Here is a 25,508-nt window from a genome sequence, read left to right as displayed (position 1 = left end):
AATATTTTGCCTTTGGAATGCAGTGGCAGGTAAGATGCATTTTTTGACAGAAATTTCCACCTTATCTTCTCAGGCTGGATGTGGCTCTGGGCAGCCTGGTCTTGTGGCTGGTGACTCTGCCCACAGGAGGAGGGTTGAAACAAGATGATCCTTGGGGTCCTTTTCAACCCAGGCCATTCTGTGCATCATTTGGTTTGAACATTGCTCTAGCTGGGAGCTGAGAGAAGAGGTAGCACAAATTACAAGGGCAGCTAAAACCTAAGAAATACCAACACCGTCTTGGTACTTAGACTGCTACTAAAACAAAGTGATGTGTCCAGTGAATGAAATGCCAGTTCTGGGGAAGGTGGTGCCATCCTTGGGATTGCCATCTGTCTATTAGGTAACCTTTGGTAATCTTTGAGCTTTGTTATTAGTAAAAAATGCTAATTAGTAAATTAGCATTGTTTAAAAGCACCTGTAGCACTATACTGTCTTTCTGATTCAGCTACTTTGACCTTGTACTGGCAGTTCTCTAAACATTTTTCCCTGTCTTCCACTTTCTCTTAAAAAGGACTGAAATTTTAAGTTGGCATAAAGAGCATGTCTTGAGATTTGTCATCAGAGAATTGCTGGGTTGAAAGAAGGGTATGTTGCTGAAGACATTCCTGTTTAGAGTGCAGAGAAATGAGATGGACTTAAGAGAAAGTAGGATAAAAATCAAAGCTTGTGGCTGCTAAAAGCCCTTGAGACCATTCTACTTTAACCCCCAATTATCAGGAAAGCTGGGATTGAATTCAGCTGCTACCACACATGTGGTGCTGGCTGGACAAACAGGGAATAAACAAATGAAGCACTGAAATTGAGAAGTCCTGAGGTCACTGGGAGACGAAAAAACCTGATAAGAGTATCTGTAGTGTAGCTCTTTCCTCATCTTGGTACATCTCCTTTTCTACTGCAGCCATCTTCTTCCAACAACATACCTGATTCCAGTGGTTTCTAAGCTACACTTTTCCTCATGACACTCCCTCACAACCCTGATCTTTCATCAGATCTTCTGTTCCCTTCTGAAACTGTCAGATGGGAGAAAGATAAAAGGACCAAATTATAAGAAGAAATAGCGAAACAAAAAACCCCAGAAACAATACTTATTTTGTTGCATTGGGTATATTGAAATAAAAACTATTATCTCTGTTTAATAATATGTAATGTATTCTCTGGAACTGTGTAATGTGATAATCAAAAAAGCTATTCTATTGTCTGTTGTCACATTGTCCTTTATAACCAGACGAGGAATAACTTATCCCAAGTCCACTTCCCCATGCTGTATTATTATAGTTTAATTTCAGTAAAAAAATCAGAAATTATCTACACGCATTATGCTGTTTCTTATATTCGTACGGACTCTATTTATGTCTGCATGAATTGTACTTTTTATGTATTGATAGCTAGATACTGAGGCTTACATCATGCATGCTGACTGAAAGAATGGATAAATATTGTATTTACCTAAATGGTGTGCTATTCGTAACTGATTTTTTTTTTACTGTCTTGCAAGAGACAAAACTATGTTCCAGGGACATAGCTATGCTCCAGGGACATCAATATTTCTAAAACTAGGAAGAAACAGTCTCTAATCCTTTGGGAAAAGTGCAAAAGCTTGACATCTCAATTAAGAATTGAGTTCTGGAATTACTGAAAATCGCTAGAACAAAGTTATGGATCTGAACAGAATTTCAGGGAGTAACTGAGAATATTATGGGTTTTGAGTTGTGAGCCAGCCCGCACTAATCTTCCTAGCTGTGTAAGAGTCTTGACAGCTTTTTAGCTGGAGGAAACAGAATCTGTTAGAATTGAATTAAGGTATAAAACTAATATGCATTCGGATATAATACAGCTTTGTTTAGTTCATCTTTGAGCATTAAATGGTTTTTTTCCTGTTCTCTGAATTATGATGAAGATAATATTTTAATTCTTCTACGTGTAGCTAGCATTAAAAACAGTGGTGAAGTGGCTGGCAAAGATATTTGATACACAGGAGAACTGTGGCCACAGACCAATGGTACCATTTTCAGAACGCTCAGCAACACAGATGAAACCTCAAGAAACAGCTTTTCCAGTAAGCTGCATGGAACAAATGAAAGCTCATAGTGTCAATTTCGAAAAGATGCCTTCTAGTGGCAGGTCTAGAAGGATTAGCCAGAAAATTTTGGCAGGCAAAACACTTGGGAAACTGCCTGAACTGTGAGGGTAACTAAAAGTTTCCAACGTTGATAGAGAGAAGCCATAGACTGTGGTGATATAGGTCTACTATACTGAGTGTGGGGACCATCAGATATTTCAGGAAAAGGTACAGCACACCTTAGCGGAATAATCTGCTCATAGGATGCAGGTGTATTTCTAAATCTTCTCTGTTGTTTGTGACCTGAAGCACGAGGGTTTATATCCCCTTTAAAAATGTTTTATCCTATCTGATGAAACTGTGGAAGGTTTTTATGATTGAGATAAATCTACAGTCTTTGTTTTAACCTTTTCAATTCGTTGTCATTTTGAGGAAATAAATTCTGCAGGGTAATTTTGTATCATTTTATACAAAAGAAAGTTTTAATTTTTAATCCAAGCATTGACCATAGACCCAGGTGTTATATGGCTTCTGGGTTATTACCTATGAATAGACTGTGGGATTATTACATATGGAGAGAGAGACTGAATTGGTATAAGAGAACAGACAGACTTTGTATGGTTTTGTGTCTGCCCACATTTCTGATGCAGTAATGGCTTAGGACAGGAAGAGGCACCAGGAAACAGTGGTGTTACTGGCATGCAATTCCACAACTACATTGACACATACAGGCAACTTTATAGTTAAGAGCTGTCTTTGTAGTGTCTTAGTGATTCAGAGGCCCCTACTCTGAATTTTGTGTTATGCAGTTTAATGCCACTCTTATCATGAACTGCACCTTGCAAATGTTCATCAAATAGTTTAACTATTCTGAATGATGGTCTTGAGCTCACTGAACTCTTGAATTCACTGAATCTAACAGGATTTTTTTTTTTTGACACTGATTGAAGGGAATTGTGCGGCAGGCATGTTATGAGTAGAATTAAATACATAACACAGTCACAATTAGCTTAGTCTTTGCAACTAAAGGCAAACAAAAAAATGAAAAAGTGTGAAAGTTTCTAAATGCCCTGAATATGAGCATGTTTTATAAAATTATGAACAACAATTCCTTAATGTTTATTTGTGTGGTTTTTTTTTTTTTTTTTTTTTTTAAATTATTATTTAGGCTTTGAACCTAGTTGTTCAGACAGAGAATTGTCAGTGAGAAAAAAGGCTTGTAGGACCATTGTGGTGAGGGATCTGTTTCTCTCACTGTCCCTACTATGACAATCAAAACCCCAATATGACCACAGGTTGTTCCTTTATGACAAGTACTAGTCCTCATTGAAAGTCCTAGTCTCCACCATTTTGGCATACTCCGAGATAACCAGGAATTTGGTTGTCTTAGCTCTTGTGCATTTCCTGCCAGTCCGTAGTTGGAATATGCCACACACCAAGAGTAATTCAAAAGATAATGAAAACCTATAGCTCATAATATTTAAGATGGAAGTATATTGACTGCTTGCATGTCCGCCAGTGATAGAAAGTGTTTAGGAACTATGGTCTAATGCTGCATCACTGAAATAAAAATAAGTTACGATTTTTGTTTAAGAAAGAGTAATGAAACAGTATTCACCTTACCAATACAACACTGCTGACAGGTCAGCCTTCTAACAGTATACAACAAGACCCACACAATACCTGTCATAACAGGAAATGAAGAACCACACAGTCAATTGCACCTGTCAGGAGATGTGGGTGAAGAATAAAGTTGCTGAAATGAGACTTCAGCAAGAGTTAACGCTGCTACGAGAGTAAAAAGATTCAGAACCTCTATCTCCTAAACTGTTCACTAACTGATTTTACAACTCATACAAAACTGAACATGATTGCTGCACCTTGAAAGTACCTTTGGTTCACTTAAAAGACAAAAGTTGAGTCCCCAATAGCTGTGCTATTATCTGCATTATCATTAGACATCGTGTGGTGTAATAATACAAAAGATGGTTGTTTTTTTTTTCCTGGGAGATTATTAACTTACCCTCCAAAACCGCAGCCTTTAATAAAAACATCTTTCTTAGCACCCATCTTTGCAATATGGCCAAGCAACCTCTGCACAGGTACATACTGATATTTTGTACGTGCGCACACACACAGGAATTCTAATTCTAAGAATTTTTACCCAAGGAAAACAATAGAAATGATCAACAAACATAAAACTTTAGCCTCTGTAAATTAAATGGTTCTGCTGCATTAACTTCATAAAACCATAATCCTCTCCTCCATAAACTATTACATGCACTGCAACATACCTGATTTATGGGGTGTAGAATCGATGGGAAAAAATTAATGCTTGAAAAACATATTAGAGACATTATTGAACAGATTTTAATTGAGATTTGATTTCAATGCCCCTTATCCACATGATTAATGAGTCCTACCCCTCGACTCCAGCAGGCTGAAAAGAGAGTCTTTAATATGACAATTAAGTATCTGTCTTTAGGTTTTATGTAGCTCTCTCCTCAGATCACTTCATCAGTACAGTGTGGCTTTTGTGCAGATTAAATTGAAGCTCAATTTTCTCTATTTTCCAGCACTTACTTATGTTTTATGACAAGCACTAAATCAATTTTATGCTATTATTGATTTTTTCTTAAATGGACACAAACCATTTCGCCTTTTGCCCTTCTTTTCTACTTTCCTTCTATTTCCTTTTTTCACTGTATGCTTGATATACAGCCAGCTGAAGAAATTTCAAAGGTTTCCTGAGATTTCTGCATGTTGTGCCAATTCATTCACTTTTTACAACATCAGAACTGACAAACTTAACCCGGTGTACTATCAAAGCTTATATATTCAGTTAATGTGACAAGGTCTATAGGTCTACAGTTGGAGTTTTTCCCTATCTTATTCTTAAAAAAAAAAAAAAAAAAAAAAAAAAAAGTCTTTGAGGTTAGTTCTTCCTCTTTCTCAATTAGAAAATAAATAAATAAATAAGGCAGACAATCTTTCTAATAACTTCTGAAATATTTGAGCTGCAACTTAAGCTATAATTTTTGAAACAGTCTTGAAATCTAATTAATACATCGATGTAGGGAGAACCCATTTCATTGCTTGCAGGGGAAAAGGGCATTATCTACAAGGTGCAATAACTCCTCTGAGATGAGGCAACAGCTAGTGGTACACCATGCAATTAAAAAGCTCCAAGTTCTTTCGGACTCTATCCTGTCTGACTTATGGCAAAAATTAACAACTGCCTCAGGCAATAAAAGTAGCAGTTTGTAATCAGATAGCTTACTTTTTTGGCAGAGAATTATACATTAAGAAGGATCAAAGAAAGGAAAAAGAAATGTAATTCAGATAACAAAATGGGTTGGCCTTTACATTTTCTGCCTGTTTAGGGTCATGGAAGAGGTTACAAAGGATTGTCCTCTGTCTGTTTTTGTTTGTTTGAAGTCCAGTATGCCTGAGTCCAGGTGATAAAATTGATTTTTAAAATAAGTAGAGTAGATTCATTTTCCTTAAAAATCAATAAAGCTTTTCATTGCACTGAGTATTTAGCTAACAACATTTTACTTGTAAAACTTCAAAGTATTTTTAAAAATGTGTTTGAAAGATTTAAAAAGAAAGAAAGAAAAGAAGAAAGAAAGGAACAGCAGCAACAGCAGTTCTCCAAATAACACCAGTTTACCTACTGAAAAAAACCCAACAGTGTTAACCTCAATGATACCTGTTATGGCATCTTTGCTCCTTCAACTTAAGGGGAAATTTAAGCTGCCCTGAATCATAGATTTTGGCCTGAATTTTTAATTTTATTTCTTATTGTGATTCCATTGCTTATATGTAGCTACTTATGATCTTAGTAAATAATTGTACACACAGAATAAGTAGGATTGATAAAGGCATTTTATGGATCTCTGGGGGGGAAAAACAAAACAAAACAAAAAGTATAACCAGATTAATAAACCAAGTAAAATGTAAGTTGATTATAAAATAAGTCTTGAATTTAAGCATACTAGGGGTTCAGATGCTGTTGCTTATATGAAGCACATCAGATGATGATCTGATAATTGAAAAAAGTTTAGAGCTATGCCACTGTGCTGTAGCTCCTTTCATTTATAGAATATTATACTCTTTTTTTGCAAAAAAAATACAAGTAGAAACGTCAGCTTTCATGATAACAGGAGAGTTGAGGGATTTTTTTAATTTATTTCTTGGTTTTCTCTTGACTTTGAGATACAAAGGATATCAGAGATCAGCTTGCATGCTGCTTTTCTACTACACATAAAAAAAAAACCCTTTCCTTGCAAGTGCCAAATGCATGTGATGTGAATTCTGTATGCCCGTAGCAAAGAGCAGAGGTGCCCTGCACTGTTTTCTTCTAGATGGAACTCAGATCCAGAGTGGTTACAGGTCAGTGACTACTTAGATAATACACTAATCCAAAATCTAGATACACCATTTTGATCCTCAAGAGAAAAAGCTATTTTACTAAAGGCTATTTAGCTGGTTAGACTAAGGGCTCCTTGTTCATTTACTACATTTATTTCTGTTTTGCTGTTCTTTGTAATTACTATCATTGCTGTTAATACTGTCAATCTTGTTACTGTTGCTAAAATAATCCAAATCACTATACTGTTATATGACCATGTAAATAGGGCAAATGAAGAAAATTACAGAAGTGTTTAGCAAAAGCTGGTCTGAATTAAGTTTTCTGAACCTTTGCCTATTCTGCTAGCATGTTTTTTTCTCCTGTGATTTAATCATTTTTCCATCAACCCAATTTATATCCTTTTATTTTTAAAATTTGCCTTTTACAAAATAAAATAAAATAATTGGAGGCTTTTCATGAAAAAAAGCTGTTTCTTTTTTAAGGATAGAGCCAAATAATTTAAGTATACTGTTTAAATATTTTTAATTTGCCTTTTATTTAAATCAACTTTATTTAATTTCTGTCAGTGTTTCACGTGCTTGTGTTCTGACACATAAGTGGATTCAAAAGAAAAGCAGCACTGTGGGTTGCAGATTACAATACCTTCTTGACACATCTGATCAGAAGTTTTTATCCTAACAACAGCAAAGCTGACTTAAGTGAAAGAGATGGCTGAGCCAGTATATTTGGCATTCTGTGGAATAGCATCTTAAAAAATTACATACCTTCATTCCTATGGCATGCTTGGAAGTGTTTGTGAACTATTTGATTACCAGGTTTAAAAAGCAAGCATGTAGCTGAGTTCCACGTTCAGAGTAATAAATCTCCACTGCACATTCATCCTGTATACAAAGAAGGGCAAATGGCCACAGTAGTCTGATTTGTTGAAAAAAAAAATAAACCTGTTTACAAAAACAAATGTGAGCGCAGATGAACAGAACTGCTTTTTCTTGCAGTAGGTGGAGGGCATCACATGCTTCAAATTCGGTTATATTTTTGATGGAGTGTTGGAAATGATTTGTTTTGATTGAAGGCTTTTAAGTTCATTAAGCAGCCCACGATACGCGGCAAGACAAGACAGTAAAGCCACAGAGCTTGCAGAGTATTCGTCGGCACGGCATTATCAGCCACAGCCTTAAAAGAACAAGAGACCTTTGTGTTTTGCCCATGCAGAGAACGTTGTCAGCTTTCTGAAATGAATTGCAAGCCTAATCTAAAATCTCACCGTTTCAGATCAATAAATAGTATTAGCTTTGCATGCCAGCACCCCCTCCCCCTGCACACACACACACACACACACACACACACGAAACAGGCGGACACACGCAGACAAGACGTGTGTTTCCTCTTCATCCTGGCAAACAGCACCGCAAGCGATGTGCTCAGAGCAGACCACGGCTCTCCCAGGCGCTGGGACAGCACCCGCCAGGCTGGCTACCTGTTGGAAACGCGGGCTACGCCAGACAGGCCTGTGAGCCGCGTAACTGGAATTTCACCTTAGCTGCATACGTGGAGACATCTGGGATATTTTAGGACATAGCGTTCCCATAGCTGCCCGCGGGAAGGATCAGGCCGCGCCTGGGGAGATCGGTGTGAGCAGCGCTGGCCGGAGCGGTCGCCTAGCAACAGGGGTGGGGATGGAAACGCCATCAAGGACTGCTAGTCCCCCTCCTCATCGGAAGTACCCCAAGAGGAGAGGGTGGCCAAACAAGAAATGGGGAGATCAGGAAAAGGAGTTAATGAGCTCGAGAAAGTCCCACCGGGAAACAAGCTGTGGCTTGAAGGCCTTGGGGATGCAGCTCTCCCTTGGGCCGCACATCATCACCATTTCCATCCCCATCTCCCCCTCGCCTCCCTTCCCCTCCCCTCTCTCTCCAGTGGCTTCGGTAAAACACCTTAACTCAGCTCTGCGAGGGAGAAAGGGAGGGGAGGGGACCACCTTCAGAGTGCAGCTGGAACTGGAAGCTGTCTGCCTCAGCCGTTAGAAATATGTGGAGAAATTACCTATCATTCCCTGTAGAGACATCCAGCAACCATCCCAACCCAGCTTTTCAGTTCGGTGATAATATGCTCCTATCAGTTTTAATAGCCCCATGCTGGATTCAGGAGGTATTATGGATTGTACAGCAAGCATATTGTCATTAAATTAAATTTTCAGAACATTCCCCAGCTCATCACAAATACCACAGAGAGTAATCATAATCGGTTCTCAACACATGTGTAATTGCCTTCAGCTGGCGTTTTTTACAGTTGACATTGTTCAGCAGTGATAAGGTGATTGGTGATTTGAATACACAGCTTGTTTCATAGCTGCCGTAATTGAAATATGGTATGTGTGAATGGAAGATTACATTAAGACCTAGGATAATCACCTGACATGAGAGTAATTGAGTCTACAATCTGCCACTGAGTCTCTCAGGGAGGGCTGAAATGAAAAGAAGCCATTAGTAGATTATGCCACTGCTGGCTTGGCTCGGCTTGGTGCTGCTCTGCATGGCTGTGCCAGGCTGGTGTTCCTTGGTACTGGGCTGGGCACTAGAGGCAGCCACACCAGGCACACAAGGTCGACTTTATCCCCAGGGTCAGTGAGCATGCAATGGGGAGAAATGCTCCCTGCTGCCTCAGGTAATACTTCCTCCCTGTTGTACCCTTGGTGGAGGCATAAGGTCCAATCTCACATCTCCCTGTGGGAGTAGGGAAGGATGGCGAGAAGACGTTCAGTGATATTTTCAATCCCAAATGGTATACAGAATCATATGTTTGATGTTCATCCACCTTTGAGATGGAAAAAGCCTGTTGAATCTTACAAAAAATAAATCAAACAAACCTAAGGGCAGTGAATACATTCAGTTCTAGTAATTGCTTTTATGGAATTTTAAAATTTAGATAATTTGTTGGGAAACTATAAATCTGATATTGCGTTCTGTTTGTTGACCTAAAGATGCAGTAAAATGTTTGCTCTTAATTGTTGGTGTTTTTCATGATGTGAGCTTCATAAGGTACTTGATTTTTAAAGACTGGGAGTAAACTAAGGTTAATTATTCAAAGGGCAACCAAGAGGAACAGTTTTATCTAACTTTTAAAAATAAATGTAACAGGGTGCCTGGAAATCTGAAACAGATATTTACTCCAGGTGTCCAGACTTAATGTACAAAAACATAATTGCTTTTTAAGGAGAATATTTTGTCAGTCACTAAGGACAGTCTTGTGATGGAGAAGACTGTTTTCCTTTTTCATTTCTTCCTTTGAAAGGCAGGCTGCTGGTGTTAGGTTGTGTTGGGGTTTTTCTTTGTAATTTTTTTTTTCCTCCCCAAATCTACTGTATATACAGATCACAAACCCTGAACAAAGAAGAATTGCAAACCCAGCTGGGATAAACATGTCAGAATTACTGTTAAGAGGCTGATGCCCAGAGTGTTTAATGGCTTGAAAAGATGATCAAGTATTTATGCAGCTACCCCTTCAAAAATTATCATTGAGCCAATGATAATCCAGTTATAATAATGACTACTGAGTCAATTAAGCATAGCGTGCAGAGAAACTACTTTTTATATTAAATAACTCAGTCTCTCTCTTTTTTTTTTTTTTTTTTTTTTTCCAATAAAGAGAATTATGAAACCAGCAATTTTACAGAGAAGCTGTAATGTTCACGTTAGGAACCTATATTCAAAGCCATATTGAATGTAGCACAAGTAACCTGTTAGGCATAATTCCATCATGGTCTGGAGTTCTCCTTTGAAATGCTGAGACTCCTGTTTCTCTTATGACTTTATGGTGTGTGGTTATTTTTGGAATCTGAAATGCATTTATACTGTCCTAGAAATGGCTGCTGACAAAACTCTGCACAGTCTTGTCTGCACACAAGTAATAGCTACTTAACAATTACCTGGCAGACTTTTTCCTTTCTCACAACCTCTTCAAAGTAGATTTCTGTACCTTGCAGAAGTGTTTTGCACATTTTTCTCATTCCCATCTTCCCAGCACTTTTTAGGGTAAACCTAAAGATATAATGTTAAAAGAATAGTGATTCAAGATAAAATTGTTTATTCTTGTATTCCAGTTGTAGTAACACCAACCAGAAGGAAATTTTCAGACAATTAAGGCCTGTATAACCCTACATAGTATCACTACTAACAAAGGGATATAGAACTGGATATAGCGGCAGTGGTGATTAACAGATTCCTAAACTGTGCAGTATCTTCCTCATCACATTATACACAGCATGCACCCAAGGCTACCACTGTAAATGCTGCAGCCATCACCTTTGCATTGCTGAAGGCTGCCTGATTTGCAAGAACGTGATCATCAGTTATACGCAAAAGAATCAACTTAATTCTTGGATAGCAGACTTTGTATGCTTGAAAGCTGAAAATTCTCCTGTTGCTTAGAGAAAAACAAACCTAATTTTATCTGGAAGATAATGAATAGAAGAAAACATGGAATATATAATACATTTCAACCTTAAAAAATTGGAGGAAGTCTTTTCACATAACAATGTTTAAAATTGTACTTTCACTTCTACAAAAATTAATGGCCTTTGAAAATGCGTTTATCTTGATTGAAATAATGACAGTGGAGTCACTTGGATTTAACCAGAGGACAATATGAAAAATAGTTATCTATGTAATCAACATTAAAAGAATATCTACATTTACTCTGTGAGTAAACTGCTTGGTTATTTTTGCTCGTGAAATCATTGCTTGGTTTTATGAAACTTGGTGGGTATTTTTCAGATCTAGATGTGCATCACGGTATGATTAAGTTTTGAAGCTTCTGGGCAGTTTGCTCAAGGATTTGTTATGGGAGCTGAAAACTGAAGCTGTAGAGTCAGAGGCTTTGGGGGAAGCTGGATGGGAAAGAAATGTCGGAAGGCAAAACTGACTTGTCAGCTTTGAGGGGTGCAGGGAAAAGGATCTTCATCAATTTCAGTATTACAGGTAAAAAAATAAATCTTGCTTGAGAATCTGAAGATAATTCTGACCAACAAGGCCTTAAAGGACCCTTTTATCTCATTACTGCTGCCAAAGGCACTACAAATCAACCTTTCCAGTAAACTCCGAGTAGCTGTTACCTGGTTATTTCTTTGGAGGTCAGAGAACCAGCCTCTACTTTTTATCTCATATCTCTTAGGAAGTGGACAACTCACATGTTCTCATCTATTTTTGAGAAGAGTGTCTAGTTTATTCCACTTGTCAGTTGAGTCTCTGGGGCAGTGCAGCCAATAGGCTTGTCTATGGTCTATTAAGAAAAATATTCCAATCATAACATTTTCTCTACATGTCTGTGTATATTGTGCCTCGTTTAAGAGCAATGGATTCAAACCAGAAACAAAAGTACACCTCCCCTTGAGCTATGCTAAATGTCTCTGCTAAAAGTTTCTTTAATATATATTGAAAAATTTAAGACAAGACCCTGCAACTTTGCAAGAAGGGCAGATAGTCAGAGCTTTGACTTGTTTGACTATAAATTGCAGAAACAATGCAACTTAAAAACAATACAGTACTACTGTATGACACTGTCAATATCATTTATAGCACAATTTTACACAAAGGCAGAAGTATCATAAAAAAAGAAGTAAGTCTATTAGGTGCCCTAAAATGCCTTATGTCATAAATAAGTCAGATTTCTTAGAGGAAAGCAGTAAAGTTCCAACAGATTCGATTTTTCCCACTAAATAATCACCCTGACCTTTTTCACTAACTTCACAATAACATTTCTTGAAGAAACAAGCAAATACACTGAGGGATTCATATGGCAGACTCATGTTTAAAGCACGAAGAGAATGTAGAAGAGCAGTGATGGACAATATGAAACCTAAAGCAGTGGATTTAAAAGGAAACTAATCAAAATTGATGGACCAAAATATTCATAACGGAATATATTGACAAAATACCAGACCAAGGAAAAATAAGGTCGATTTGGAGATTTTAAAGGTCTCTTGGTAAACAAATATACAAGAAATAGATGTATTATATATTAAAAAATAAATAAATAAAAGCTACTTTTTTAATTAGAAAATTGTTTTAGTCATGGTTGTCATATAGAAGTTTAAATATAAATTTGATGGAATAATATCTGGCCTGGATTTGGCACTGGAAGATTATTATTAAGCTACTTAATGCAGAATTCCTCTGTCCTAGAGTTTTGTGGGGGTTTTTTGTGTTTTTTGTGTGTTTTTTGTTGTTTTTTTTTAACATTAAAAATACGATCTACCACTACTGGGAATATATTCCTCTATAGCTACTGCAAAAAGAACATTGCTGTGCTAGTGTTGCATCTTCTGTTGAGAATTCATACATTGCATGGAGTATCCATCAAGAGGATTTTTTCACTGTTTTTCATATCAGAGTATGAAGAAACACTCCAATTTTCAAACCAGAGACAACTAAAGCCTTGCCCAGTGTGAAATCAAATATTAGAAACACACAATCCATGGAGTGTTTGACAAGTTAAATACAATTTTCAAGCTAATCTAATGCTCTATTATTCTAATACTAATGTAATACTCCAATATTGTAATAAAATACAAACTGCATATGTAAACATGCAACTTTTCTGTGGAATATCAACCTAGTGTCATTAGTAAATTTAATTATACACAAAATAAAATATATTATGTTGAATTTCAGCTTCTGAGATTTAAAAATCTACAGGACAGAAAAATAGTTTTGTTTCATAAATGGAAAAAAAAAAAAAAAAAACAGACAAACCACTGTGATTTTATTTTTTTTAAGCACCTGAACAAGGTAGAGGAATATTAAGAATTCTGATGAAAAATGAGCATGCACATGTTCCAGAAAGAGCCAAAATTTCTCTATACTTGCTGAAATAATACTAAAGCATTCAAATTAGAAGGGAACATAAAAGCTCCTAGATCAGTAGTTACTACTTTCTAGAAAACCAATTGTTTACTACTGCTTTTTGGCTGAAAAACATCTCTGAACATACAAAGGGATGAAAGAGTGGTTTTACTTTTGTACAGAGGCACTTTAAAATTAGAGCCAATAATTCTATTTTTTTCCTTTTTCCAGCTATCAAATCTTACTTTCATTTGCAATTATTCCTAAGAATATAACAGTCCAGTAATGCATCAGCTAACCAAGGATCCTGAGGTTTCAAAATGTGTTTGCACAAGTAAGTTGTGAGTACTGCATATGTGCAAATGTTGAAAGTACTTATGATACAACCAATAACCTAGCACTTTCTATCTATATTTTTCTGCAACTAATACAATTTGTTAATTGATTTGAACTTTTGTATATTACCATGTACTGGGTGCTCCATAAATTCACCAGTAGATATTTAGTTTTCTTTTATTCAGTGGTCTCCACACGCAGCTGAGACAGCTCTTCAGTATGAGTTCTGAAGTACAGCTTTGTGTCGTTCTTCATAATATCAATATTGTTTATTGGTTAAAATGATTATTACAGCAAATATAATTAAAGACCATTTGTAAATGGAACTTCCTACAGATCCTTGCTGAAATACAATATCTTTTCAAATCAATACAGCTACAATTATACGTGAGTCTTGTCTTACAAACCAAGGAAGTTCTACTTCATACCCAGCAAGAATCTGAGGAAGGAATACAAAATGAATCAATAGTACTTCAGTTCATCTGATGCCCATTCCAGTGCACTGGGATGTATAGACATCTAGATATAGGTAATACCTTGTTTTTTGTTTTTAAATAATCCTCACCGTGGTTCTAAGAAGCAGTGTTTAGACTTTCTTCTTTGAGCATGGGAAGCTGTGGCTGACTCAGGTCCCCAACAAAGACTCGGTCCTGTTTGACTAGTTCTAACAAATGCTTAGCAGTTGCCCACCTTAGAATAAGTTTTCATTACTCTGTCACCATATTAGCTTTAGACCTCGCTATCAAAGAAGATGTACTTGTTCTTACTCAGTGTTAGTATCACTGCCTACCCCAAAATAAGAAGTACAATTCCAAAACGCCCCAAAGTTACTCTCTAGAGACAAGGCTGTTGATGACTTATCCTAAATCAATCATCATTGAAGGTCGCCTGTCCTATTTGGCAATATTTGTTCAGTAACTAATAAAGATCAGCCTGCAGTTATTTATATTAGGTTATCATCTCTCCAGGGTGAAGCTTAATCCATTTTGCAATGTTTTTCTGAACAAGACAACAGGAGTTTCTCTGTCTGAAAATGAATTAAGTGCATGGTTTCTAAATATGGGATCTGACATTGTTCTTGTTACAAAAAGCAATTTATTCCCCAAAAGGTTTACACTTCAAAGGTTATATAAAAAGGTTCAAATATCAGTGCTATCCATTTTTCAATTACTGGGCTTCCTAACACCACTAGCTTTTGGACAGATAAGCAGTGGTATCAGTTTTCTTATTCAACATCTCATATGTTGCCAATCCAGCATCCCAGAGAAAGCAAATTTATTGTAATACATTTAGCTGTTTTTTGAATCAGTAGTATCCTGATTGTTTCCCTCAAGACTATAGAGAATATCAAATAGTATCTTAAAGGGATATTTATGAACTGCTAGATACTAATGATTGTGATTATTGCTGTAGATTAGAAAGCTTGACTACGGGCAGACTTGCTTATCAATTTTTTTTAATAATAGAAAGAAAATAGATTTCATCTACCAATTAAAATTGCAGTAGCTTTGTGAAATAAAACTCTTTTCAGATGATCTTCTCTTCAAACATTATAATGCAGTTCAAGCAAACAAAGATGAAAACAATAAAAAGAAATTTTGCATAACATTCTGTGTATGCTCATTGTTTCCATAACAATTAACAGTATCATATTTGTAGACACAATGATGGCTTTTACCTTTTATTCAATTATTCTTTCTGGTCAAGATATATTATTCAAATATAGTAAGTAGGTAAGTAGTAATTGATTTAAAGTATTCACTTTTTATAAAGTTAATAAAATGATTTTTGCTGTCATTTCTGACTGTACTTTATGTGCAACAGAGCGCAGATTTGACACATTTTCATTGGCAAACTGTCATGGGGAATCTTTCAGAGCTGTGGATTAGCACTGAGTCATAGCAATAGACAATATTTATTTCTGTCAGAAGTATCTTTGAGGGGGAAGGAAAATACTGATGAAGTCTAAACTTGAATAGACAGTTTGTATGATAGAATATTTTCTAAGTCTGCCAAAAAAACTCCTTTCATGCAGTATAAAATATTACAAATTTGGATACAGAAGTTTGCAGAGAATCATTGACTTACTTCCCATATGAAGACACTGGTAAGAAGTAATATGCATGGATATGAATTTACTACCAAATCTATTATGTCTTATTATTTCAGTATTTCAATAGGCCAAACATAATTCTGTAGAAATATAATTTAGAACAGAATAACACAAAAGTGCTAATTCATCAAAAGCAGATTTTCCTTTTTGATAAAATGAGTTATATTTTACAGAAAAGAAACTAGTAAGCCATTTTGGGCCTTTACAAAACAAATTAATGTGAGAGGTTAATGTAGTACTACATGGAAAATAACAGTGGAGATGGAAAGTACAAGAAACGTGAAATAGCTAAATAGCCAATTATGGGGAAGTCTAACAGAATTATTGAGAAGAAGGAATTTCTTGGAAGAAGCAAGAATTAGTCTTGAGACTAGATTTATTTAATAGTTTCATGTGTGACATGGGCAAAATACTGGGATTGCACTGATCAAATCTGAAGAGAGGAAAATATTGTGAGACACTGTCAATCTTAAAGAAGATTATGCACATAGAGCCCAAGAGGGGTGGGGGAAGAGGAGGAATTGAATAGACAAAATGAGATGACTTACAGCAATACAGAATGAAACTTGACTTTCAGGATGTTCTGAGTATAAACTAATCATAATGTAGTTGCAAAGAAAGAAAAAAAGAAGACATGAGTGGAGATTTATCCATTTTAGGTGGAGAAATGCTAACATCATGCAACAAAGTTTGCTTATCTCACCTAGAATAATTCTTAAAGTTGTCATTATTCATGCTCAGAAAAAAAAGAATTCAACTGAAAATGTGTAGATAAGCAATTATGAACACTGTCATGAAAAGGATGAACTACATAAATGAAGAGACACTCAGCATAGTAATAAGGAGGATAGAAGGATGCAGGTTGTCACCTATAAATTTTGTGTCAGTCAACACAAAGAAATGCAAAGAGTTATTACAGCAAAAGTACCCTTCTGTCACCAAAAAAAAAAGAAAAAAAAAAAAGGGGGGGGTATGGATTGTAGAGTGTCCAGAAATAAATACAATCTGGAAATAGAAATGGAGATTCTAATCATAAAACAAGTGTGATAACTTCTAGTTAGGAATAAATCTGATTTTGAGAGGCAGCTGTGTAAATTTTCTATGTAATATAGTTGATAGCAAAGGCAAATGACAGGACTGATAACTCAAATGACAGTTTTTCATCCCAAACACTATGTTTCTATTGAAGAAAGAAAGCACCCACGCAATTGAAATGTAGCTGAAATGAATCAGGTAAGCTGTATTGTAAGATGTATTTCAGAAATCTAAGGTGTTGTCTTCATGCTGTGATCATAAAGAAGTTTTTAACTCAAATGCCAATATTTGGAATGACAGTAAATCTTGCTAAATTCTTCCTCCCCTTTTCCTTTTCAGGACCCTAAAACTATATTTTCCTGTGAACCTAAAGCCTGACTTCAGTATATTTCGTTAGAGTATAAAGAGGTTATGGAGGTTAAACAACTAAGAAATTTCTGCTTCATGTAACACCATCAGGATGTTCCCAAACCAAAATCCACCTGTGGGAAGAGCACAATATCAGGTTAGCATGGATAAAATAGTACTGGATGTAGAACTCTCTTGTTTCTGTCTGAACATAGCCTTACCTGTTTCTCTGCAATGTGATGCAGAAATATGGAGCCAAGAAAGATTTATCTTTTTTGAACGTGGAGTAACTGAATTACGATTTGGTTTAAGTGCCTTCTTGAAAGCACTGAATATAACTGCAGAATTGCTAGAGTATTCATATCTGCTACATTCATACTGTGGTAAATTTGCAATCACTATACAACGTGCATGCTCAGGCAAAACAAGAATCTCAGCTGATGCTTTAAAGCTTTTTCTTAATTAATATCTCACATCCAGGTCTGACTTTAAAAACAATTATTCCAGTTATTTATTTGCAAGATTTTATTACCATATCTTCTACAATACCATTACTCCTATTGTATGGATTCAAATAATCAACATTTATCATTACAATATCAGGATTTATACATATGTATATATCTTCACAATTACAAAACATGGATGTGAGTGTAGCATCAGCTATTTCACAAAATTCTTTGAATTAGGCATTTTTGTTCTACTAGTAATGGTTAGTAAGACAAATACACTAGCCTGAATTAGTTATTTTCTTTCCTCCATTGATAATTAGCACTAGAGGGAATGGCTATGAGATACCTATTAACTCCAATTGCTATGTTTAGCAGTGCATCCAGAAAAAAATACATTATCAGTCACAGTAAAAATCTGCTTCTTTTCGACTGTTTATTTTAAGAACTTATCAGCCAAGGGAAACTTCCATCTGTGGCAGGCTCTCACACTGCACTTTGTTCAAATCAATGTTTATGTTGTATGTTGGACATATCTGTACTTGCAGTACTGCCTAACAATGTTAATTTCGTCTGACTATAGAGGCAGTAACGAATTTACTATGATGATCTTGGGCTAGCAGTAAGGAATCATCTGTGTTTGTATAAATTGCAGCATCAGATGGAGTCAAATTCTGCCATATTCAGATGGATAGTTAGATCCATTGACTTTAGTGAACTCAGAAAATAATTTGACCCCTTTATTTAAAAATTAATTGAATTTCACCTTACTACGAAACCTTACAGTCATGAGTACTTTGAAATCAGGTGCTGTCTTGATGAAATAGCTATTATTTATTTCCATATGGTTCAGAAACTCTGTTCTGATAATGAACCCTCACTCTTGTACCACTTTAGATAAATTGTGTTCGTAACTTAAAGTAAGCAAATGTTGATAAGTTATATTGAAATACAAAGATTAGCATATTGTAGATTGTTAGAAGTAATTAATATCTAATTGCACGAATGTAGACACAATGATAACATAATTAACATTAGGCAGCATATGTGGTCAAATAAACTCTCTACTAATAAGAAAACTTGATACCCTTGCAATTTTCTTCCCCTTGAAAATAACTGACATCCAGTAAAGACTATAATTGCAGGACATGATATCAGAGTACAAGTAAAAGGTAAATTCTCCGGACAGGTGCGAGAAGGGAAAGAAGACATATAGACTTTGCTTGTGTTCTGCAGCTGATGAAAGGTCTGAATAAGCACCTGATCATAAGTGTCTCACTCTGGCAGTGATCCAGAATACAATCCCACCTTCCATTTTTGTCACCTAATGATCACATTGGACCCTGCACAACTACCATAACAAATAAAAGAAATTGCCATCAGGATGACTTCAAAGAATGAGGGTAAGATGACTTCCTGCATGCAGTGATACAGTTTTTCAACTGTGTTAACTATATTTGATGCAATGACCTGTGCTTTAATAATGATGGCCACTGTGAAAAGTATTTTTTAAATATGAAATTGAAATCAGTCTTCTAGCCAGTCTTCAGTACATCAAATAATTACATTAGAATTCAAAATCGATCTCAAACAATTGGGTGGCAGAAAAAAAAAAAAAAAAAAAAGAAAGAAAAAGAAAAAGAAAAAAGGAGGATGCTGTTCAGCAGGTATACAAGGGAAAAAAATACATTTTGGAGTAATCTACCGCCGAAAGCACAAAATTGGTAATAGAGGAGATCTGTCTAATCAGCCTCACCGCCAAACATATCTGAGGAATCAGATAAAGATAGGAAACTGAATATAACTATCAATGTCATACAGCTACAGAAAAAATGAGTATAATACTGGGTTCTGTGGCAGTCAAGTCCTTGGTGACTGGAAAAAAAGCAGCAAGACACTCACTGTTAAGAAGAGTAGAAGGACAACCAAGGGAACTAGCAACATGTCAGCCTCACCTCTGTGCTGAGAATGACCAAGGAGAAGATCCTTCTGGAAGCTATTCTAAGGCACGTGGAAGAAAGGGAGGTGATACAGGACAACCAGCATGACTTCACCAAGGGCTAGTCTTGCCTGAATAACCTAGTGGCTTTTTATGATGGTGTAACTGCATCTGTGGGTAATGAAAAAGCCACTGATGGCATCTATCTGGACTTCAGGAAGGCCTCTGACAGGATCCCTCATAACATCCCGCTCTCCAAATTGAAAAGAGATGGATTTGATGGTAGCCTGTTCAGTGGATGAGAAGCTGGTTGCAAGATCATACTCAGAAAGTGGTGGTCAGTGGCTCAATCTCCAGATGGAGATCAGTAACAAGGGGTGTCCTTCAGGAGGCGGTGCTGGGACCAACACTCTTTAACATCTTTATTAATGACATTGACAGCGGAATCAAGGCCACCCACAGTGAGTTTAAAGATGACACTGAACTGTGTGGTGCAGTCAGCACACCGAAGGACGGGACCATACAGAAAGATCTGGACAGGCTTGAGCAGTGGCTCCAGGACAGCCTCAAGAGATTCAACAAATCCAAGTGCAAGGCCTTGCACCTGGGTTGTTGCAATGCCAGTTGCTATCAGTACAAGCTGGGGGATGAAAGGATTGAGCACAGCCCTGACAAAAAGGATTTGGCTGTACTGGTGGATGGCAAGCTGGACATGAGCCAGCGATGTGCCCTCACACCCAGAAAGCCAACCGTATCCTGGGCTGTGCCACAAGAAGCATGGGCAGCAGGTCGAGGGAGGTGATCCTGCACCTCTACTCTGCTCTCCTGAGTACTCTGTCCAGACGTGTAGTCCTCATTGCAGGAGAGACATGGACAGGTTGGAGGGCTTCCAGAGGTGGGCCACAAAAATGATCCCACGCATGTAACACCACCCCTATGAGGACAGACTGAGAGAGCTGGAGCTGTTCAGCCTGGAGAAGAGAAGGCTCCAGGGAGACCTGATAGCAGCCTTTCAGTATCTAAAGGGGGACTATAAGATAGAAGGGGATGGATTCCTTAGCAGGGCCTGTTGTGACAGCACATGGGGAAATGGTTTCTAACTAAAAGAGGAGAGACTTAGATTTCATATAAAAAAAAAGTTTTTTACACTAGGGGAGGTGAGGCACTGGAACAGGTTGCCCAGAGAAATGATGGATACCCCACCCTTGAAGACATTGAAGGTCAGGCTGGACCAGGCTCTGAGCAGCCTGATCTAGCTGTAGACGTCACTGTTCATTGCATGGGAAATTGGACTAGATGACCTTTAAACGTCCATTCCAACTCAAACAATTCTGTGATTCTATGATTCTAAAATACACAGTGTGGAGTAGTCCTTTCACCCTCCTCTAAAGTAGTAAAAATATGTCCTGGCTGATATCAAGTTTGAAGTATTGCATGAAAGTTGTGTACAGACTAGGCAAAGTCAGAATACCCAAACTATTTTGCATCAAGATTTACTCATTTTTTAGGAAATTTGTACTTCAAGAAAAATTGGAAAGCTTTGTTTGTATCATTTGGAAGGAAACAGGCAGAGGGAAAACTGTCAGTAATCCTTTATATATATATTTATATATATATATATATAAATGCACACATGGATAGAAATGAAATAACAAATATAAAATTTTTGTGCTATGAAATTTTAAGTTAGAGTGGAATTTTTGTCATGATCTTTTAAGGGTAGCTTAGATAAACCTTTATGATGTGGTAAAGGATTGAGGCCTGCTATAGCTTATTTTTTAAAGTTATTTTACCTTCTGTCACAGTGGACATTAGCTCTATTTTCTATTGTGTTTCACAGCAGCACTAGTTTAAAATAAATAAATGATTCTGACAGTTGCTTCTTCTATTTTCCAGCTTTTATGAATTCCACTGTGAACTTCCTCACACATTATATGTTAATCCTCAGAGCTTTTCTTACTTAAGGACAGGTTGAAGAAATATCCATTAGGAGATGCTCAGGTACTGTCAAGGGATGCCAGCTTAGCACTGCATTACCTTCCCAGGCATTGAGGTATGGAGTCTTGGAGTAGCCATGTCCTCTTGGCAGTGTCTATCTACATGCTAGATACAAAAGGAGTTTGGCTGCTGATACTGTGGCGCTGAATTAAGAAATTGCATTGAAAGTCACACAAATTTCAAATGTAGAATTTCATGGCTTCTTGGTCAGCATCTGGGTTTTGTAAAATTTTCAGCATTAAAGCTTGAACCAGTTAAATTACTATTCATGAAGAAATCTCTTAGTTACTCTTACGATGCTCCCCTTTTTTATTTCTTCTACTCCTCCACACATACAATATATTTTGAACCACAAACCAGATGGATAAACGACACAAAGGTTATTTATTTGCTCTTGGAAAATATTTTTGCACTCTTATGTAGCTAATTCAGGGCTGTTGTCATCACAAAGTTCAAAAAAAGATAGTAAAATAAAAGTCTAGTGTTGTTTTCGTATCCACAAACACATCAACAATAAAATCCAAGTGGTGAATGCAGAAACAGTAATTCAGTTCAATGAGCTGATATTAAATTATTGTGAAATAATGTAAATATCATATGTACAAAGCCCAACCCTTTCCATCATTACAGAAAAAAGCAACAATTTCCATCACCATAAATACAACAGCACAAAATGGTAATTAAAAATATATTGCTAGTTACTAAATGGATATTGTATGGCTGCTTATTAGATTGGAAATAAACCCTCTTGTACCATGAATTACGCAGCTGCGTTATCTTTTGCTGGAGATTTTTCAGCAAACATACTGAAGAAATACTACATAATATAGTAAGCTGCCTATGCTGTGAAGGAAAATTCAGTGCTATTGTAAAAACAATGTAGTTTAATTTCATTTGGTTCTTTTCTATACTGTGTTAATGTGATATGTGATGTCAAAGTGATGTCTTCTTTCTATTCCCCATTTATCTAGTCATGTCTTGTGGCATCGCTAAGAAAAATGTTAACCCATGCAAAGCCATTTGGACTTGTTTGTTTGTTTGTTGTTCATTGTCAAGAGAATGTTTTATATTACACTTCTATTAAAGATTATTTCCACTGTCCAAGAATGATGGATTTGCACATCTGGAACTTTGTGAGGATGTGAAAATGTGGACGTTTGGACTGAGAGTGTTAGTAGTCAAAGTATACAACACTGTAGTTGTAAACTGTGTACATATGAGAGTTTGCAAGGGATTATGAGCAACTACAGTCAGTTTTCTGAACAGAAATAAAATATCTATTAGCCTTGATATGATGTGAATCATGTGAATCCACTTCATATGTTGTAGACATTACAGAATTGACTTTTTAACAAGGTATTTGAGATTACTGACACCTTGGCTTCAAGTCTAAGAATTTGTACTATACTTCAGATGGAATTAGTAGACTAGGAGCATGACAGGAACCATTGCTACATAAGGAAGGCCTTGCAACTTTATCCTTTCTGGACTCTAAAGAAGAGGAAGGGAAAAAAGAGGCCATACTGTGTCAGATGGTCAGATCATTGCTTTTTACTGGGATTAGCACTCATGTAAGTTGGTGTGAAGGAGTGAAGCATTACGTTTGGTGTCTGAAAGATAAATAGGTTTATGGCCCACACAGAAATCATTTATTTTACCAGGCTGATATGAGACATGGGCAATGGTTACCTTCAGCAACATAGCAAAAGCCATTTGTTGAATTTGGAGAGACGAGATGTACCCATATCTCTTCAGAGCTTGAAGTAGAAGCTGCAAGCTATTTTCATCATGGTTATTCTTTTTATCAATTCTTTGTTCCGCTTATGTCTTATTATTATACATGTAGGTCGCTCTGAAAGTAATGCCTTCTATTTATTCCTGTGGAAACTACAATAGAGACAAAGAGCAGAATAACACTATTTGATAGATCACATTCTCATCTATAAAATATTATTTTTCAGTATATTCACTGCAATTAGCTATGTATTTTTGCCAGTGATGAACAAGATCCTGCACCAGTGGAGGTGATCCACTGTCGCTGCTGCTGAACTGCACCACCCACTGTGCTCACATTCACTGCTTGGTCTCCATCAGCATTCAGCAAGCATCAGTGAGTGTCAATGGGTGCCATTTTTTTCCACATGGAGGAATTCAATTTCACACCTTTGCTGCATATATGCATTTCTATGTCAGACATCATTTTGTCAGACTGCCCCTTTGCATTGCACAACCAACATAATAAAATAAGAAGCATTACTTTTGGAGAAACCATCAAATAGTTACAAGCATATAACAAACTGGAAGACATTACTTGGCCCTGCCCCAAATTGCTTACAACATGGTGATGACAGGAAGAGCACATAAAGGCAGATGCAGTAGGACTGGAAAAAGATTAGAGGGAAGAATATAATAGGATTTCTCAGTTTTACTGCATGCCCTGATGGTTTCATTAAACTTTTTTCTTTTTATTTTTTTTTTCTTTCTGTTTCCTCTCTTTCTTTCTCCACACCATCCCTTTGCACAGGTGTTAGCATTTTTGCTTGGTAAAAAATTCTTCTGCCTTCAGATTTGCACACTGTCATAGGACTGGATCTGGTGCATACTCGGCACAATGAAGAACTACATGTTAAACCATGCTCTGCTTAACGTCTGTGACCTCCACTACCAACAGAAGGTGGTATCTTTCAGTATTTGGCTTCAGTTTTTTCTTTGATAAATCCTGTAGCAGGATTCCTATTTTCTTCAGGAAATGCTATAGTGCATTTAGTTTAATTTTCAAGTTTGAAAATGTGACTGTAATGTTACGAAGTTTGAAATGCAATAGATGAAGTGGCTGGAAAACAAGTTCTATATTTTCAATTGTTAGCACCTATGGGTAAGCTATTACTAATAAAAATAACAAAAAAAAGGACCCACTCACCATTCTAAGAAACAAGGCTGTACGTAAGTGTAAGTAGTATAAAATGAAAACTGATTTTAATGGTTCCTTATTCTCCAATACAGGGAAGGACAATTGTTTCCTTATTGTCCTCTGTAAGCTTCCAGTTCACCATAACTCATTCTTTTTCCATTTAAAAATCATCACTTTCTGTACCTCTGTTACTTCCCCTCCCCATTTCCTTTCCACTGCAACAGGAAATCTCCAGGGGAATTTGCCAGATACAAAGATGCCTTGGAAGGAAAAAGAGGAGACAATTGTAGGTTATCTGACCGTGTGGGTTGCATGAGAATTTACTTTCAAAAAGATGTATGGGTTATCTGAATAGCAGGCTATATACAGGAAAATATGGTAATATCAAACCATTGTATTTCTATCTGATTCAGTCTTGCTGGGCTCGTGAAAGGACAGATTTGCTTTTCTGAGCTGTGTATATCTATACAAATTAATTTCTTTCTTCAGAGCAAACATATGTAACAGATTTTAGCATTTCTTTTCTTTCTTTTATACCATGATTTACATATGTAAGCAAGATGTAATATTACTCCTTTTTATATTGTGGCAGGTTTATTTTGCACAGGTGAACAAAATGAAAAACTGCAAAAAAAAGTTTTTGTTCTTGGTGTTTTTTTTTTTTTTATTAAGAAGAGAGAGGATAAATAAACTTATCAAGAGTAAGGATAGTCAAACACAGAACTTTTGATATTGCCTGAGAATCAAGCTAGATAGTTTTAGATGTTGTAGCCCTTCCTCCAGATATACTCTGTATTAATTTTAGATGCCTGTTAGTTCCTATCACCCACACTAAACAGTTTCAATTCATGAGTGAACGGTGGGCTTAAATGCTTCTTTGATAGTGATACTTTTCAAAAACCATTCCCAGTCCTTCTGGAAAGGAGAAACCAGAACAGGATGATGAAATGGCATGCAATAATGATGCATCCATGTGCTTTCTGAAGTTGGTTCTCTGAGATCTCCCAGTTCTGTTCCCAGTATGAAGCTCAGTTGTGAGGAGGCATCTAGTTAACAATTCACAA

The sequence above is a fragment of the Phasianus colchicus genome, chromosome 3, assembly GCF_987193195.1.
Source record: "Phasianus colchicus chromosome 3, bPhaCol1.hap1.1, whole genome shotgun sequence".
In the NCBI taxonomy this organism is placed as follows: Eukaryota; Metazoa; Chordata; class Aves; order Galliformes; family Phasianidae; genus Phasianus; species Phasianus colchicus.
The sequence above is the reverse complement of the archived record's forward strand: the minus strand, read 5'-3'. Positions refer to the sequence as shown.